Below are 16,623 nucleotides of genomic sequence, written 5' to 3' on the forward strand. Positions count from 1 at the left end.
CGAAAAAATTTTACTCCGTAGCGTTTGAGTTTAAAATTCACTATGATATTGATGTGATGGGAATTCCAGATTTTTTTTAAACCTTCCGGGGTCCTGAAATTTTTTAGGTAGTTATTTTGTAATGTAAAACTGACCGAAACCAGGGATTTTAATCTCCGATATATCAGTGAAGTTTCGTTCAAGTTATAAACAGGGTGAAATTGCTTTCGGTATAAAATAGGGACGGACGCAACTTTTATTTATTAACATTATTTTGATTAGAGATCGTATATGAATTATAATTTCATGTACAGTCAGTCGGCCCCGGTTAATCGGATAACGTTTAAACGTATAACCCACTTGATAAAATAACTTGAGTGGGGACAATGTTAAAGTTCCCCGCTTAATAAGATAATTTCAACGACTTTTTTCTCCGCTAAATCGAATATTACGTTTTAAACGTCAACTGTTAATACACATCAACCGCTATACACATAATGTTTTCATTGCATGAACATTTGAAATCAATAGAAAATATGTTACTGAGTTAAGATAAATGCATTTGAGAGTAGGTACTGGCCTCAGAGTATTCAAGTTGTCTTCAATAAGCACATTTAATTATTTTATCTTTATTCTCTGTTGAGCCTATAGAGGGCGCTAAATTTCCCAATGAAAAGTAAAAATCTTAGGAATTGTGATCATTATAATTAAATGCAATTTTCATTTCATTTTTTATGTCTGATTTATTCAAGAAGCTTTATTAATATTGATTTTTCATCACTTTTCAATATAAAAACTATACTGACGTTTTAAAATGGCAACTGAATTGTTTTTCCCGCATAATCGGATACTCCGCTTAATCGGAAATTGTGTGCTGAAATCGTTGAAATCCGATTAGGCGGGACCGACTTTAATTCCCCCCTAATTAGTTTTATGGGAGTGAAACTGTCACAGCGTGATTTTCCCTTTTTTTTTATGATCATTCACATTTTTCATTCTTAGTTGTATCAGTTTTACAGAAACAACAAAAATTTTCAGAATGCACGGATGGAAATCAAACATCGAATATAAGATGTGGGCGTGGCAAACATTCATTTCTTTTTTTTTTCTTTCATTTTACTTTATTTCTTCAACTTTCATTCGTCTTCTATTCGTTCCATACAGAAGAAAAAAATATTAAAATGAATGAATTTAATGAATATTTGTTTTATTTTGGCTCAGTGTTTATTGTCGAAGTCGTCTTAAGACGCCACTGTACGTTACATTGAGTCCTTGCGAATCTGGATTCCATCCTATAATTCAAAATATCGAATTATGTCTTGGTGTGGTGACCCGTGGCCTTTATAAATCGTTTGAATTTGGCGCAGTTTCCTCAATGAAGATCCCCCCGAACTCGGTCGAAATGAACGTCACGTTCGTGTTTTGGTCTCATTCACTTCGGGAAATACCGTCCATTTCGCTTTGGTAATTAAAACAAATACTCACGACTACGTTTACGAATCGGTAGAAATACCCTTTAACTAATTATAGTGGACTTGTAATTAGCTAAAATGGTTAATTCAAGGTAAAATATGCAATCTGTCTTGGTTTTCATGTTATCTACATAAACAGATACAATCAGACAAACACAGCAGATCTTGCTTAACAGAGTTGAATAGTGTTTACCTTCAATTTTTCATTTCCAATCCCTCTCTCAATTTGGTGCAATTTCATAAATCTCTGAACACCAAAATTTCAGCAGCTCCCAAAAAGACATTGACAAGGAATCAACTCTTTCTAGACAAAAAAAAAGTATTGCACCTATATACAGTTAAATCTCGATACAATGATACTCTGGGGACCAAGAAAACTACCGGTGTAGAGAAGCTATCGTTATATCGAGATATTACCATCAGGCTGTGCTAAATTTATGCTATTGTTGGCATCTCCTCTGAATTGGCGTTGTTAGTACCGTACCACCATAAAATGCATCAATGAGTGTTTATTCGAAGAAAAACATAGAAAAGGATTAGTTCATCAATAGAACACAGTTAGTTGTTTCACCCTGTAAAGTAGTTTACCGCCAACACTTTTGTGTATTACACAGAAAAGAGCTTTACGGCAGCTTCATTAACAGTTTCGGAGGGTAGATATTGCAATAAATACCTGTGTTATAGAACTCCCTCGGAAGAACACAAACTGATGAGAAATTCAAAAATATATTGAAGGTGATTTTGAGCAAAATTTAAGAAATATCGTGGTAGCAATTTCGAAATCCCCTCAAGAAATATCACTATAGAGGGATTTATCGTAGTAAAGGATATCGTTTCATCGAGAGGAGTTTTACATTGAACTGTAATCAATTCCAAATACGATTTGAAAAAATATCGTTGTATCGAGCACATCATTATAGCGATGTTTCACTGTGGCCGTATTTTGTACTGAAATTACACCGTACTTTCTAAAATATCAAGAGAGTTGGGAAAAGAAATGAGCATAATGGGCATTTTTTGACCACGTATTAGCCGTGTATGACCATAGAGAGGGTTGAAAACAACTGAAAACGTGTTTCTTTTCGCTCGCGAAGGTGTGAGGAAGATCGGCTCCAGACGAGAATCTTTCTATTATACGATCGATAGAGATTCTCGAGAGTAATTATATACATATGTACCTTTCGACGCGATAAATCCTTCATTCGTCGCTGATATAGAAGTCATTCGAGCCCCTCAAGTTATTGCGAATGTCGCGGATTGAACCTCAAAAATCCGAATATAATAATATCAACACTGAAGAAGTATTATTGAGCTAGAGGAGGAGAAGAAGAGGCTAGAAATTAGCTAAATTTTTAATGTACATACGGTGAGAGAAGAGCGCGACCTAAAACAGTTTCGGAGAGCCTAGCATTAGAGGCAGCAAAAGCTTTTCAAAACAAGAGAGAGCAGCAATGTGCGTGCGTGTATATAGTACTGTATATCTGCGAAATTCGCATTCATCGTCGTCGCACAGAAAAGCTTTACCAAAGAGAGAGAGAGAGAGAGAGAGAAAGATAATTACCATTAACATTATTCTGATCGGTGCGCTGTTCTAATTCCGAGAGAATCACAGTTTCCTAGTTAAGGGTCGAATAAAGTATTCGACGACGACGAGAAACTTTGATTCCAAATTCCGAGCAAATTTTGCGAGCAAATCGGATATTTGATTCGTTCGCTCGACATCATTAGAATGCGAACTCGCGCCTCTCTCAAACTAATTAAAACTCTTTTCGCCTTCGAATCGGAATCAGTTGAGGAGTTAATCCTCTTTGCGCGGCTAATGTCGTAAAAATGAGTTCTTGAAAACGACATTCCGCTGATCCCCCCACCGAGCGAAAAGATATACATATATTCGCTGTGTGTGCGTGCGTGTGTGTGAGAAGATGAATTTCTGCGCTGGGTGCTTAACGCGTCGTATTGTGCGTACGTTTATCTGTATTGGGACCTTGCATCGAGCCCTCCTAGCCCCTTGTCCTTTTGTTCACACTTTTCCAATAGACACCGTTTAAGCCGTGGAAGAAGCGCGCGATTCGGAATGTTGAGCTTCTGCCGAGAAGAAAGCAACGCGCGTCAAGATCCAATCGACGAAACTCATTTTCAAATGATGCTTCCGAAATCGCTTCCAGATCCCGATTTATATGCGCTTGCGACATATTCAACACACTCACACAATGCGATTACCGATTCTCCTTTATCTCGTTGCATGTAATACTTTCTGGTAAAAACCGAAATTTTGAATCATTTCTCTCTCTCTCTTGCGAACACGATCGCGTCCTTTACTCCTTAGCAGCTCAAAAACTTGACGTTGCTTCTCGAACTACAAAAATATAACGAGATTGGTTAAGGTGGCTTTACAAGTCTGGTTTCGAAACTCAGTCGGAGTATGAATTTGTAACTAACTTGAACCACGTTACTACATAGTCAGTATCACACACGTCGTAGGTTACTGCACCGTAGTACACTAAGACCTCTCGAATTCGGAGAGGATATTGCGGATTATGGATCAACTTTTGTTTCTTCCCTAATTTTTGACATTTAGAACAGTGGTAGACCTCTTTAAGCACTTTGATTTATATTTTCGTTTGAAGTAAAAAAAATCAACATGCATATGCGTATAGTAACAGATATAATTTAATTTTTAACTATAATTTGTAATTTATATACCGTTACCAGCTATACAGAGCAAAGAAATGAAACGTGTGAAGACACATATATTTTTTTTCTTCTTCTCTTTTGATCAAAGCTGACTTTCCGACCATTCGCATTCATCGAGAGACAGTTTCCCGTCACTGTTTCCCAGAAGCCTGAAAATCGCTGCGAACACCAACAATAAATGGTACAAAAAAAATGGTTGAATTGGGAAAGGCCGAAACAGAATCTGGTGCAGAAAAAACACAAAAAGTTCCCGGTTTTGAAGGAAAACTAATTTGGCCGAATTGTCTGGAATGTGGATCCGTCCGGATTTGGGAGGTCTTACTGTAGCTATATAAGCTCGTTCTAAAAAATTGAGATATTTCCATGTGAAGAGGCGCTGAAAATGTTTCCTCTGGAAAAGAGGCAACGAGTGAAAAAGTTTGGAATCCACTGCTCTTATTTGTTAATAAGATAAATAATAAATAATGTCTGCTTATTTGTTTGTTCACTTCACTATGTGCGGACAATACACCAGCTTTTCCTCCTGTGGGAGGTAACTCAGACCACAGAGCTGCTTGGTAAGTGATTTTTAGACTTCGGTCACATTGTATGGACACCATATTGGCGAAAAATATTCCATGATGTATAAATACGCTACTGAAAACGCGTACATGAGTGTATTGGAACCACATTTCTTACAGGCCATGCGTAAGCCGTGAGAAGCGCGTCTCGCTTTACACACTATATTTGAATTATGAGGCCGAAACTACCGGTATTGTATATTGTGATTCCCAAGTTGATATACAGCAGGGCTCTATAATACCACTATCTACCTCTCTTAATGTTTTTCAGTCGCGAGCCAAAATCAACCAGATCAGCTTCGCGACCAATATACTCACACCTCTTGAAGTATCCAGCTTATATCTCCCATGGAAACAGAGCGGGGGAGGAATGAAACTTCGTGACCCACGGGACTGTTTGTTTTTCAAAATTAATGAAACTAGTGACGCATTAAATGCATTTATAACAGGACTGTAATTGGATTTGCACAACTAATTTAAGAAGAATCTGCGAACCAAGTTTTGAATATTGGTCCACAGCCCAAGAATCCGTGGCTGTAAGTGAATTTGTACGACGTATCTCGGGATCTAGGTTGAGACACAGCTCCTAGCTGTTAGTGGGTTTGAACGGCCCATCTCAAAAGCTGCTACGACCCAAGTTTGGACCGTGACCCATAAGTTAAGAATCCCCTGGGGCAGGACGTGAAATCTCTGGGCTCTTCGCCGGCCATTGTGTAACTTGAATTCATTAATTCATTCTGTGCCGCCCCCCCCCCCGTGTATAATACCACTTTTATCAACTGATGTTGGATGAATGTAAAGAGTAATATCACGCGTGAATAGGACACACAGCAGAGTCAACCCAACACTGAACATTGCACACATACCGCTGGATACGTCTTTTTGGCAGAGAGGCAATCTTCAACACGAACTTGAATTTAGATATGACTTGAGCTTGGATACGGCAATTGTTTTTCTGGCATACACGGGTCTAATGGCTTTCGGACCAGAAGAAAACGATCTATTTTATCGAATGCCTTGTGAAAATCGATTAACATATTACAGCGAAACCTGTATAAGACGAAAGGTCACGAGACTGAAATTATTTTCCATTCCAGACAAGTTTCCATTTTATAGAGGGTGCACATACAAATGTATGCAGTGATTTATTTCTATCGTTTACGAAACGTGAGTGTTTTGATAACATCACCCGAACTTCTACAAACCAACGTATGTTAAACAGAGACATGCATATTATTATTCTAAATTTTTTCATGTTTGCTGTTTCAAATCTATACCAGGGATAACTATACCAGGGCCGTCATTTCACCTTTTTCGGGGGGGGGGCAAAGCACATATACTCAATGTATGTATATATATATATATATGCACATATATACCATTTTTAATGTATTTTCAAAAGCCGGCCCCCCCCTGCCCCCCCCCCCTAAATGACGGGCCTGAACTATACATTTGAAATTTCATATATAATGCGCTAATAGTAAAACTTCAATATAAAACGTTCTCCTGAATAGCAATAGAATCAACACTTACTTTTTTCAAAAATAAATTTTTTTTTAATTCAGTGAAACCTCGATTTAACGATATTCTGCGGACCAAGAAAAAATATCGTTGTATCGAGAGGCAAAAGTATCCTTAAGAGTGATCAAATTTATGGTGATGTTGCCATCTTCTGTACATCGGCATTGTTAATAGCATCAGAAAATGCGCTTTTTTGTATTTATTCGCCACAAAAAATTGTAATTGATTAATTTATTATAAAAATTCACTGAGATCCCCAGGGAAGTTTACTGCATTGCACTTTCCTGTCGTACACAGAAAGTAACGATACCAATAACTTACTTTAGCTTTCGGTGAGTTTTTAGTGCAGGATCTTGATGTTATCAGATGCCTTCAGAAGAAGGAAAACAAGTGACGAAGTTAAAATTAAATTCAAAATGATTTTGAGCAAAATGTTAAAAAAATATCGTTTTTCATAGTGGTTTTTCAGAAATATCCTTAAAATATCGTCATAGAGGGATTTATCGTAGTAAATGATGTCGTTATAGGGAATATCGTTGTAGCGAGGTTTTACTGTATTTAAGATAAAAATTGAGAAGTTGCATACCTTTTCAAAAAAATGACAATTAGATCGACAACCAATAACGTTTGTGAAAGAAAGATTCTATATTCAGTGGAACTTCGGTTGACGAGCTTAATTCGTTCCGCGAACGTTATACGAATAATTCGTTCCACAATTATTCATTCGCATAAAAATGACCAATAAGAACGACATTTATTCAATATAATACAATACAATTATAATTACAATATATATAACACAATAAAATATATGTAATGTATTAACGCCATAAACAAACGTGCGATACGATAATGTAGAAAAATATAGTTGCTGTTGTATGTAATAGAGGTCCATCAGTTCCTGGCCAAGCAGAATTTTTATAAAAAACAAGCGCACGCACGCGCGATTACAGTGTGGCATCTAGTTTCGCATAGTAGCCACAATCAAATTTTCCAGTGAAGCACGCGCTGACCGGACACTCTGTAGGGGAGAATATTGCCTAAATTCCACAGCACGCGTGTACAAGAAAGTGAAAAACCATCAGTTGTGAAAACGTGACAATAAATAAATAAAGCGCAAAATTTTTGCTCGTAATGCGAATCATCGTTCGTTAATCGGATCACTTTTTTTTTCAAAATTTTTGCTGGTTATGTGAATTGCTCGCTAACCGAACCGCTCGTTAACCGAAGTTCTACTGTATCAGTAACGCTCAAATATTTTGCGTTTTTCCGCCCCTACGAACTCCATTTTTGTGTTCAAATCCAATGCGTTGGTGGCCACCTCTACACTGAATGAAAATCTCTGCAGTAGAGCCAAACCACGGTATCGCTGAATTGCGAACGATAATTTAGTCTCCCTCGCGTATTACTCTCCCGAAACTTGTTCCAAGAAATAGGAGTGTTTTCTACCAAAAGTCACCATTTCCATCATAAATAAAATGCCAAACAAGCTTTTACTAAATTTTGAATTCTGCAATCCACGCGTGCATCCTCCTTTGGTCAGGCACTGAGGGAGCCCCAAGGAAACCCTCGAGACAGGTTTTTTTTTTGTTTCTGTGCCAGTGGTATCTAACTCGGTCGCCTCGAACGCCTTACAAATTGCTGTGTCGTAAATTTATGAACTAGTGGTGTTTTGCAAATAATTTGGACATTTGATCGTACCATCGAAAAATAACACATTGCCTCTTGCCACGTGTAGTTTCAATATTATTTCTGCTATGTTATGAAACGCACTGTGGGAATTCCCTTAGCACTCCTCTTGCAGACCCCTATGGGTCCGTGGACCACCCTTTTGGAAAAAAATAGTAGTCTGTAGTGTAGATAGTAGTGTAAATAGGGTTAACTTTCCGAAGTCGTCGGCCTCGAGGCAAATTGTATGTGTACTGCGTGTTTCATATATATATGTATATATTTTCAGATTTGTGCCTTAATCCCATCGTCTTAAGCGCGAATTGATGATGAAGGCAAAAAAATGCAATCTCGCCTATACTAAAGCGAGTAAGAAAAAAAGAGAAAGAAAGAACAAGTAATAGGTAATGAATGGAAACGAGATTGGCGCCCTCTCGCGAAATCTGGAGGTAACACTTGATCGAATTTCGCTGCAGATGTTCCGTCCGTCTTGATATTATGGGAGGAAGACTGTGTATACATACATCCGTACATATATATAAGGCACGGCTCCTCCCCGTTCCCTCGTTGTTTCTATTGCCGGATAATACGAGTGGAGAGAGGGTGGGGGAGCGTTTCTCCCGATCGGAAGGCGGTTCGAACCAAATATCGATCACTTCATCCTTCGTTGCCATGGAGACATTCTTCTTCTTCCCACCTGAAGGCTGTGTGAGAGAGAGAGAGAGAGAATGGCCGAGCTGGGCTATAATTTACGGCGAACTGAACCCGAACCACGAACCGCCAGCTTCCGTCTCTCCTGCGATTTGCCCGCCATTCTTCGGGTGCATATACAGTGGTGTATTCACGTGTGTATGTATGCATATCTGTACGTACAGATAATGCGAATACACAACGGAGTCTATCCTTCCAAACTGCTTGTATTTTTGGTGGCCTCACTCGATCACTTGCTTCTCGCTCCGTCCTAGAGCCACGATTTTCCATCCCGCGGTACACCTTAACTCATTTGCTTAAATTCCGACACACACGAATAAAAACAACACCCAAAAATCTCATTGCGTGGCCCTTTAAAGTTGCCGTATGGTATTACATTACTATAAATCGTATGATCTCTGTAATGGAAATATGTATATGCCTACTCACACTATGTACTACAGTCAAATATGTAATCTCGCATTCCTCATGAATACGTTAGGGTCACACTTTTTATGCACAAAACTTTCCGCCATGCACCAATTTGTAAAAAATTCCTTGAAAGAATGTTTACGAGGTGCATTTATGTATGTCTAACTTTGCATTATTGTTATTCGACTTCTATATCTAGATAAAAGAGAAACCAACTTCGAGGCGCGAAACTTCTGCCATTTGAAACAGTCTCTCCGCCGAGAGCACGCAGACCTTCAACATGATAACTACATAACACGAAAATTCAAGCATTTACCATCTTCACTTCGAAATGTGGAAATTAGATGGCAGCACGAGGAAAACATGAAAACAACCACAAGTCCGACAACATAAACGCATTTTACTGCAAGTAACCGATTCGTTAGAAATTCCAGTGAGGATTGTGTATGAGGTGAATATGTAGGGTCACGTAGTAGTACAGTAGTAAGGTTAACCACAACGAATATGTAAAGAGGGGTTAGTTGCCATTTTTTATTTACACGCTTCTCTCTCTCCCGGAATACGAAGCTTGGTATCCGGTCCCATAGTTTTTTTTCCCCCCAGAATTCTTATCTTGCGTTATTTGTTTGCATCGACAGAAACGCATCTAGAAGCAAATTCGATTTACGAAATCAAGAGAAATTCTTTCTTAGGGTTGGGATTGTTGTGTGTGTGTCGGTTTTTCCATCAGTGTCAAGTCGAAGTGTTTCCGAAGCTGTTTCTCTTCCCCATCTTTAGGAATGATTCCAACCGAGCGCACGTCTGAATCAAACTTTTGAGAAATTTCAGTTAAATACGTGCGCTGGCATTTTTAGACCATTTTTTATTAAATTGCCATCATTCGTAGAATTAAGTTTGAAAATAAATATATCTCTAGTCACATTAACACACAGAAGAGAGAGAGAGAAAAAAACTTCTGCAAAGCGCATATTTTCGAAACTGCGTATAAGTGTGTGTGTGTCTGTCCTTAAACTCCTTTCAAAACGGGGACATTCAAATATTGCGCAACACAATTCTCCGAGAGAAAGCTAAGAAATGAGGTGTATAATTTTTTGCATCATTTCAATGTTTAAGAATAATCAGTCATCGTGTTGCTTTCTCCCCTCCTCGCACCCCCCAAGAATGCTTTCTCGCACCTCCGAGGGTGTGGTTAAAAATCTTGGTTCTCCAATGGAATGAAGTGATCAATTACCAGTCTGAGAGTGAAACGTTCTTGATGAACATTGGTGCCAATAATCCTGAATTCGATTTCTAATTGCGTTATAACCTCCTTCGCAGAACAGACAGGCCTGGGCATTGAGATGGAACAGAAATGACTCATGCACCGTGTGAAAAATAATTCACGGTCAAACATATACTTCTTGTTTCTCAGAGATACTACTACTACTACTGACACATTTCTCTACGGAATTTCCAACGAATCGGCACGTGCCAGAGAATGTGTGTTCTGAGTGTATTTGTGGCACTAACGTAGGGTTACCAGATCCGAAGACGTCTGCGCACGCACCCTTAGTGACGTCACTTATGTCAATTTCACCAATAGATGGTGCCACTATTGCGACCAATAAAACCAGCCGAAACAATAACTTTTCCCAACTCTAAAACAGGACCGCTAAAAAAAAGCAGAAACAGAAAAAATTCTGCAATTTCGATGGCTATTGGTGAATGCACGTGGGAAAAAAAACACAAAAACACTCATGTAATGAAGAAATATATGTTTCAAAGTGGAGAAAAAGAAATTTTCTCTCCCAGAAAAAATTAAACGTAATTCCGGAAACCTGAAAAGGAGGACAAAAAGGCGAATTTTCCGAAATATGTAGGAGGACGCTTAAAATGACATTAAAAAGGGGGACGGTTGGTAACCCTACCCTTGGAAGACGTGTCCGTGCCATCTGTCTTCTATTTTCTAAATTAAAGATGGAAATGCTTGAATTTTTTTGCTGTTAGTAGTCATTCAAGTATTACGTCAGCATCTATGGGGGGGGGGGGGGTTTGGATGATGCTTACGTCATCAACCACCGTTTATGAAAATATGAAATATTCTTCATTTCATCTTATTCGGTGCGCCAAAAACGGAAAAAACCTTTCGAAAGTTATTGGGCACCTGAACTAACATTCCTCCTATTGATAAGTCCCCTACAGAGCCACTTTAGTGTGATCTCTGAATGTTTCACGGATCCTTCAAGTGCTTTGTAAATGTGTCCGGGCCGCTTAAGTGCTCTGGAACCGTGCCACGTATCACACAAGTGATCCGTAATTATACCACGGATCACTTAAGTAATCTGGGAATGTTTCGCGGGTAACTTGAGTGATGTAGAACCGCACTGGGGACCACTTAAGTGCTCCAAAACTGTGGCACATGTCACTCAAGGGATCTCTAAATGTGCCACGGATCGTTCAAGTGTTCTGGAACTGTATCGCGTTAAGTGATCACTTAACTGTGTTAAGTGACCTTTGAATGCGAAAGTGATCTTTGAGGCCTATTTCAGTGATCCAAATATCTCAAAGTGTGCCACGGGCCACTTAAATGCTCTGGAATTGTGCCACGGGTCATTTAAGCGATTTGTAAAAATGTAGCACTTAGTTCATTTTTACAAAATTAGGTTTGAGGTGTTGGGCACATCAGATAACACCGAGGCCATGGGTTTAACATGTATGGGTTGGAGGGCGGGTCGCAATGAATTTCCTAAAGAGAAATTTTGAGTTCTTGCCCGTCAAATATCATTGAAATTAACAGAAATTGATTATAATAACACACATATAAAGGTATTTTCTTTCGAAATTTTAATTTTTTTTCGTCTGGGGGGGGGGGGGACGCACGAGCCCCCTATGGCTCTCCCGCGTACGTTTCTGATCCCACCAGAATGCGTTAGGAGGTAGGGGGCAGTGCTGACGAAATTTTGCTGTCAAGGGGAGGGGAGGTTCAAAAATGGCTAAAAATTTGCTGACATAATACATGAACGGTCCCTTACGTCTGTATCGTGTTGTAGGTCTGCCTGCTCTCCACTGAGAGACTTTTTCAAATGGGAGACCAGCTCACGCGCATCAACATTTCAAAGCTGGAAAACCGCACAAAACCAACTTCAGCCGACCACCACTGTGTTGTCAACGCGGTTCGAACCTGGATCCTGAGGAAAAGAGTCCAGCATGATGCCCATACGACCGCGTAGCGGTGCGAGAGTTCGTATTATCACTCGGAGGTATTGACAGACTCTCGCACCAGAAGCCATTCATTATGCACGCGAATCCCACTACGTCCTAGAGTTAACAAATATTTTTAGCTGTTTTTCATTTGCCGGTACTTATTATCGTAATTACTTTATAAATTTATTGAATGCATTCGTTTGTCGTTGAATTTCGGGATACGCCCAGTGGCCAAGGGAAACGTTGCCTTTCGATAAAACACGGTGAGAATTCGAGGGTCCGGCAGTATTCAGTTTTGACTCGTGGAAACTTTTCAAAGGCAATCGGTGTAGTCTTTCGACACGAGACAACTATTGTCGAGAGCCGACAAAACAAGAAAGAAAGAAAGGAAAAGGAAAAATTACACGTGTTAAAAGAGATAGATAACAAGGAGAAGAAGCGTTTCCCAAAATATGATTTACGAGCCTTGTATAAACGCTTGCGATTGGAAGCCATAAAATTTGGAAGCGCCTCGGCGATATGACAGTTGTTCTGTCGCAGGAAGCAAACTAATCAGTTGTTCGGATAACGTGTATGTCAACACCAACGCGGAGAATTCGGTTCGATTCCGTGTAGTGTCCGTCCGCCGAGACTTTTATGACAGGAAAATAAGAAAAGAAGAGTGTCGCGTATATGGAAACGGTTATCTATCGTCGCGGCTGAACCTTGACAAGAAACGCTCTTAAGGGAAGCGCAACGAAACGCAAACATTATTGCCAACGCAAATACCGCGTGTGTGTGTATCGTAATTTCTAAGAACATTTATTAGCTCCTTCTCTGGCGTTAGAATGTTTTCTTTTCTGGAATACGCAACGCGCATATAATATTTTGACACGTGAGAATAATCAGAATTACGTCCTGATAAACATTATAAATATTGTGTGTGTGCTCTCCTCCCGAAATCTCATCTCGATCGGCCCTTACTTATTAATTTCGTATGACTTGTTAATTTTTTTTTAATCTTCATTCAGAGTTCCTCCGGAAGTCTGGGCGATTAGCGCATCACCTTCTACTACACGTGTGGCATCAAATCTTTCTTTGTGTCTGGGGTCCAAGCAAACGAGTAGGGGGGGGGGGAGCCTCGGTGTTTTTGGCCAGTGCAGTCGTCACCCGGTCACGACTCGGGGGGTCTTAAGACGCATAGGAGATGATGATTATCATCGTGATTATCAAATCTGCTACTATGGTGTTTATGAGTCAGTATGAAAACTAGCGTGCTTATTTTAAGCCCAGGCACGTAGAGCGCCCTCAGTACATCGCTTGCCCAGATACCAATGATACTCTGAGACGGCCCTGGTAGAAAAAAATTACCTTGGTGAGTTAGGCTCCAAGAGAAATAGTAACAAATTGTAGTAAAGGGCTCACGAGTTCGCAGAGTATAAAAAGGTTGACATGCTCTGCCTTGGGGTACCTAGCAGGCCTTTTAGCTACCTGGAACGCCAGTTAAAATCAGGGGAAATGAAACACGGTTAGGGGAAGTCGAGGAAAATGTTAAATATTTGGCAAAAAGTCAGGAAAAAAATTCCGGGGGGTGGGACTGAAACTTGAAAGGTGGAGGGAAAGGTGTTAAGAGATTTTGAATTTAATTTCTTCAAAAGTTTTGTTGAGGAAAAGTAGGGACATTTTTGACTTTGGTCAAAAAAGTTGGAGGATTTTTTGAATTTTGGTCAAGGTCAGCCTGGGAAATTTTTTACTTCTTTGTCAAGTAATCGGGAAAAAAATCTTTTACTATTGATCAAGCAAAGTTAGGGAAATTTTCGAATTTCGGTCGAGGAAAGTCAGGGAAATGGTCGAGCAGATTTTATTGAGACCCCGAGGCAGTTTCTGTCGGAGAATACCCGAGAGAAATCTCTCTCTGTGCATTCGTTGGTTTTCTATCGATTATAAGATCTATCGATCAAGATACTCCAATACATTTCGCTATGCTCATTCAGCGGTAATTGATATTTACCGATAAAAAGAAATGCCCGTGTTCGGGCGTGTATAGACGTTCGGGCAACACAATAATTACATTCGTACTTTAAATTTTATTGGGGAAACCCTTTTTCGGGTGACGCGTTTTATAAAACGAGATTTTAAAGCATTAAAAGGCGAACAAACGTCGGTGTTGGTCGCGGCTGTTGAAATATTCAGAGCGACGGAGGAAGGAATGGAGGAAGTGCTACGTTCTCTAATTAAAATTTATCGTTGCACAGTTGACAACGAAGGTGAAAAATTCATCGATTCGAGGCTCGCTCCCGTCGTGTGTGTGTAAAGAGTGAGAGAGAAGAGCGCTCGGTCTCTATTAAAAGAGCGAAACTCTATTGTCTACGATTATTTGTCGAGGCTTCTTCGTATCTCTTCTCAACCCTTTGGTCGAAGCGGACGCCCCTAATACCAGCCATAAATTAAATTTATCGCCTCCAACGCACAGACGTTCGATTACGAACCAACGACGCACTTCATTTTGTATTTTATCGCCCAACCAACATCCATTCCCTCTCCATCTCCTCTCCTTATTTCCTAACAAAATGAGTTTAGAACAAAAAAAGAGAGGGAGAGAAAAATGGCTGCTTTTCTTTCCCTCTCGTAGAATTTTGTTTCTTATTACGGCGATTTTTTGTTTTTTTGTGTTTTCGCGTCTTTTTCTCTTTTTGAAAGAAAGCGTGGCGTTACGCAAAACGAACTCTTGTGTTTGTTGTTCCCCCAAGCAATTATTTTATTTCTCTCTCTCTCCCTCCTTTCCTTGAAAATATTATATTTTGCTTTATTTCTTGGATTCGTTCGAGAAGATCTAGGAGCACGTGCAGTGCAATTCTTATGTATAGTGCAGAGCGATTCTCCCTCCCGATCTCGAATGGGATCCTTTTTTTCGAGATGCTTATAAGTAATAATAATCTCGTGCTCTCTTTCATCTTGTTACGAGGATGAACTTGGGGGAAAAAAACGAATTCGGCGGTAGCGGCCCGATCGGATGTTATTTTGTTATTTGCATTGTTCTGAGGCTTCCCTCTCCCCCCCCCCCCCCCGCATATTGTGTGGAATTTAATCCTTATTATTCGGTTCGTTTTATGATTTTTTTTTTATTCCGCAATGATTTAGTGCGTTTTTCTGATTTTCGAAACACAGAAAACAAAAGCTCGCTCGGACCGTTCAAGTATTACGTCAGCAGATTTTTAGCCATTTATGACCCCCCCCCCCCACACCCTCTGTCAGCAAAAACTGACCGCCTTCCCTATCAGCAAAATTTCGTCAGCTCTGCCCCTACTTCCTAACGCATATTGGGATTAAAGTCGTACGTGCGGGAAGGCTATAAGGGGAGGGGCCCAGAACGACCGAAAAATTTATTTTTTTGATGCGAGAAAATTTAAAAAAAAAAAAAAAATCAAAATTTCAAAAGAAAATATCTTTATATGTTATTATAATCAATTTCTGTTAATTCCAATGTTGTTTGAAGGCTAAAAACCCAAATTTTATTTTTAGGAAATTCATTGCGACCCACCCTCTAAGCCAGTCTTTCCCAAAGTGCCTAATATCGCCCCCTGGTGGGAGATGGAATGGTCCAAGGGGCAATACAACCTACTCATTTAACGTAGAATCCTATGGGCTTACTTGAGTTGGGGGGGGGGGGCGATGAGAGGAAAAATTTTCTGAAGAAGGGGCGATGGAACACAAAAAGTTTGGGAGACTATGCTCTAAGTCATATATGCTAAACCCATGGCCTACGAACCAAATGTGGTTTTCAGAGTTATGAATGATGGCACGCCACCTGAAACTTAATTTTGTAAAAATAAACTAAGCGGCACATTTACAGATCGTTCAAATCATTCGTGTCACATTTCCAGAGCATTCAAGTAGGCCCGTGGCACATTTTCATATCATTTAAGTAGTCTCGTCACAGATCATTCAAGTGGCCCACGACACAGTTTCACAACACCTAAGCGGTCCGTGGCACATTTAGAGATCCCTTGAGTGACGTGGCACAATTTTAGAGCACTTGAGTGGCCCCCAATGCAGTTGTACATTACTCAAGTTACACGCGGAACATTCTCAGATTACTTCGGCGATCCGCGGTATAATCACGGATCACTTGTGCGACGCGCGGCACGGTTCCAGACCCCTTAAGTGACCCATGACACATTTCTAGAGCACTTGAGGGGCCCGGACACATTTTTAGATCACTTAAAAAATCCGGGTAACATTTAGTGATCGCTAAAGTGGTTCTATAGAGGACTTGTCAATAGGAAGAATGTTAGTTCAAGTGCCCACAAACCAGCGAAAAGTTCTTCTCGTTTTTGGTACACCCAGTAAAATACCATTAAGAATATCTCATATTTTTATAAAGGGTGGTTGATGGCTTGACCATTATTCAATTACCCCCCATCGACACTCGCGTTATACTTGAA

General features: G+C 39.8%; 1 protein-coding gene across 1 annotated transcript in view; it reads left to right on the plus strand.

The window, feature by feature from the left end:
- Positions 1–16,623, plus strand: part of LOC149069359 (pituitary homeobox x-like) — a 97,866-nt gene that overhangs the window by 69,369 nt on the left and 11,874 nt on the right. The gene's annotated exons all lie outside the window — the stretch shown is intronic.

This window comes from Pholcus phalangioides, unplaced genomic scaffold (assembly GCF_987345545.1).
Source record: "Pholcus phalangioides strain wild (caught in Gottingen) unplaced genomic scaffold, Ppha-v1.0 ptg000022l_1, whole genome shotgun sequence".
Lineage (NCBI taxonomy): Eukaryota > Metazoa > Arthropoda > Arachnida > Araneae > Pholcidae > Pholcus > Pholcus phalangioides.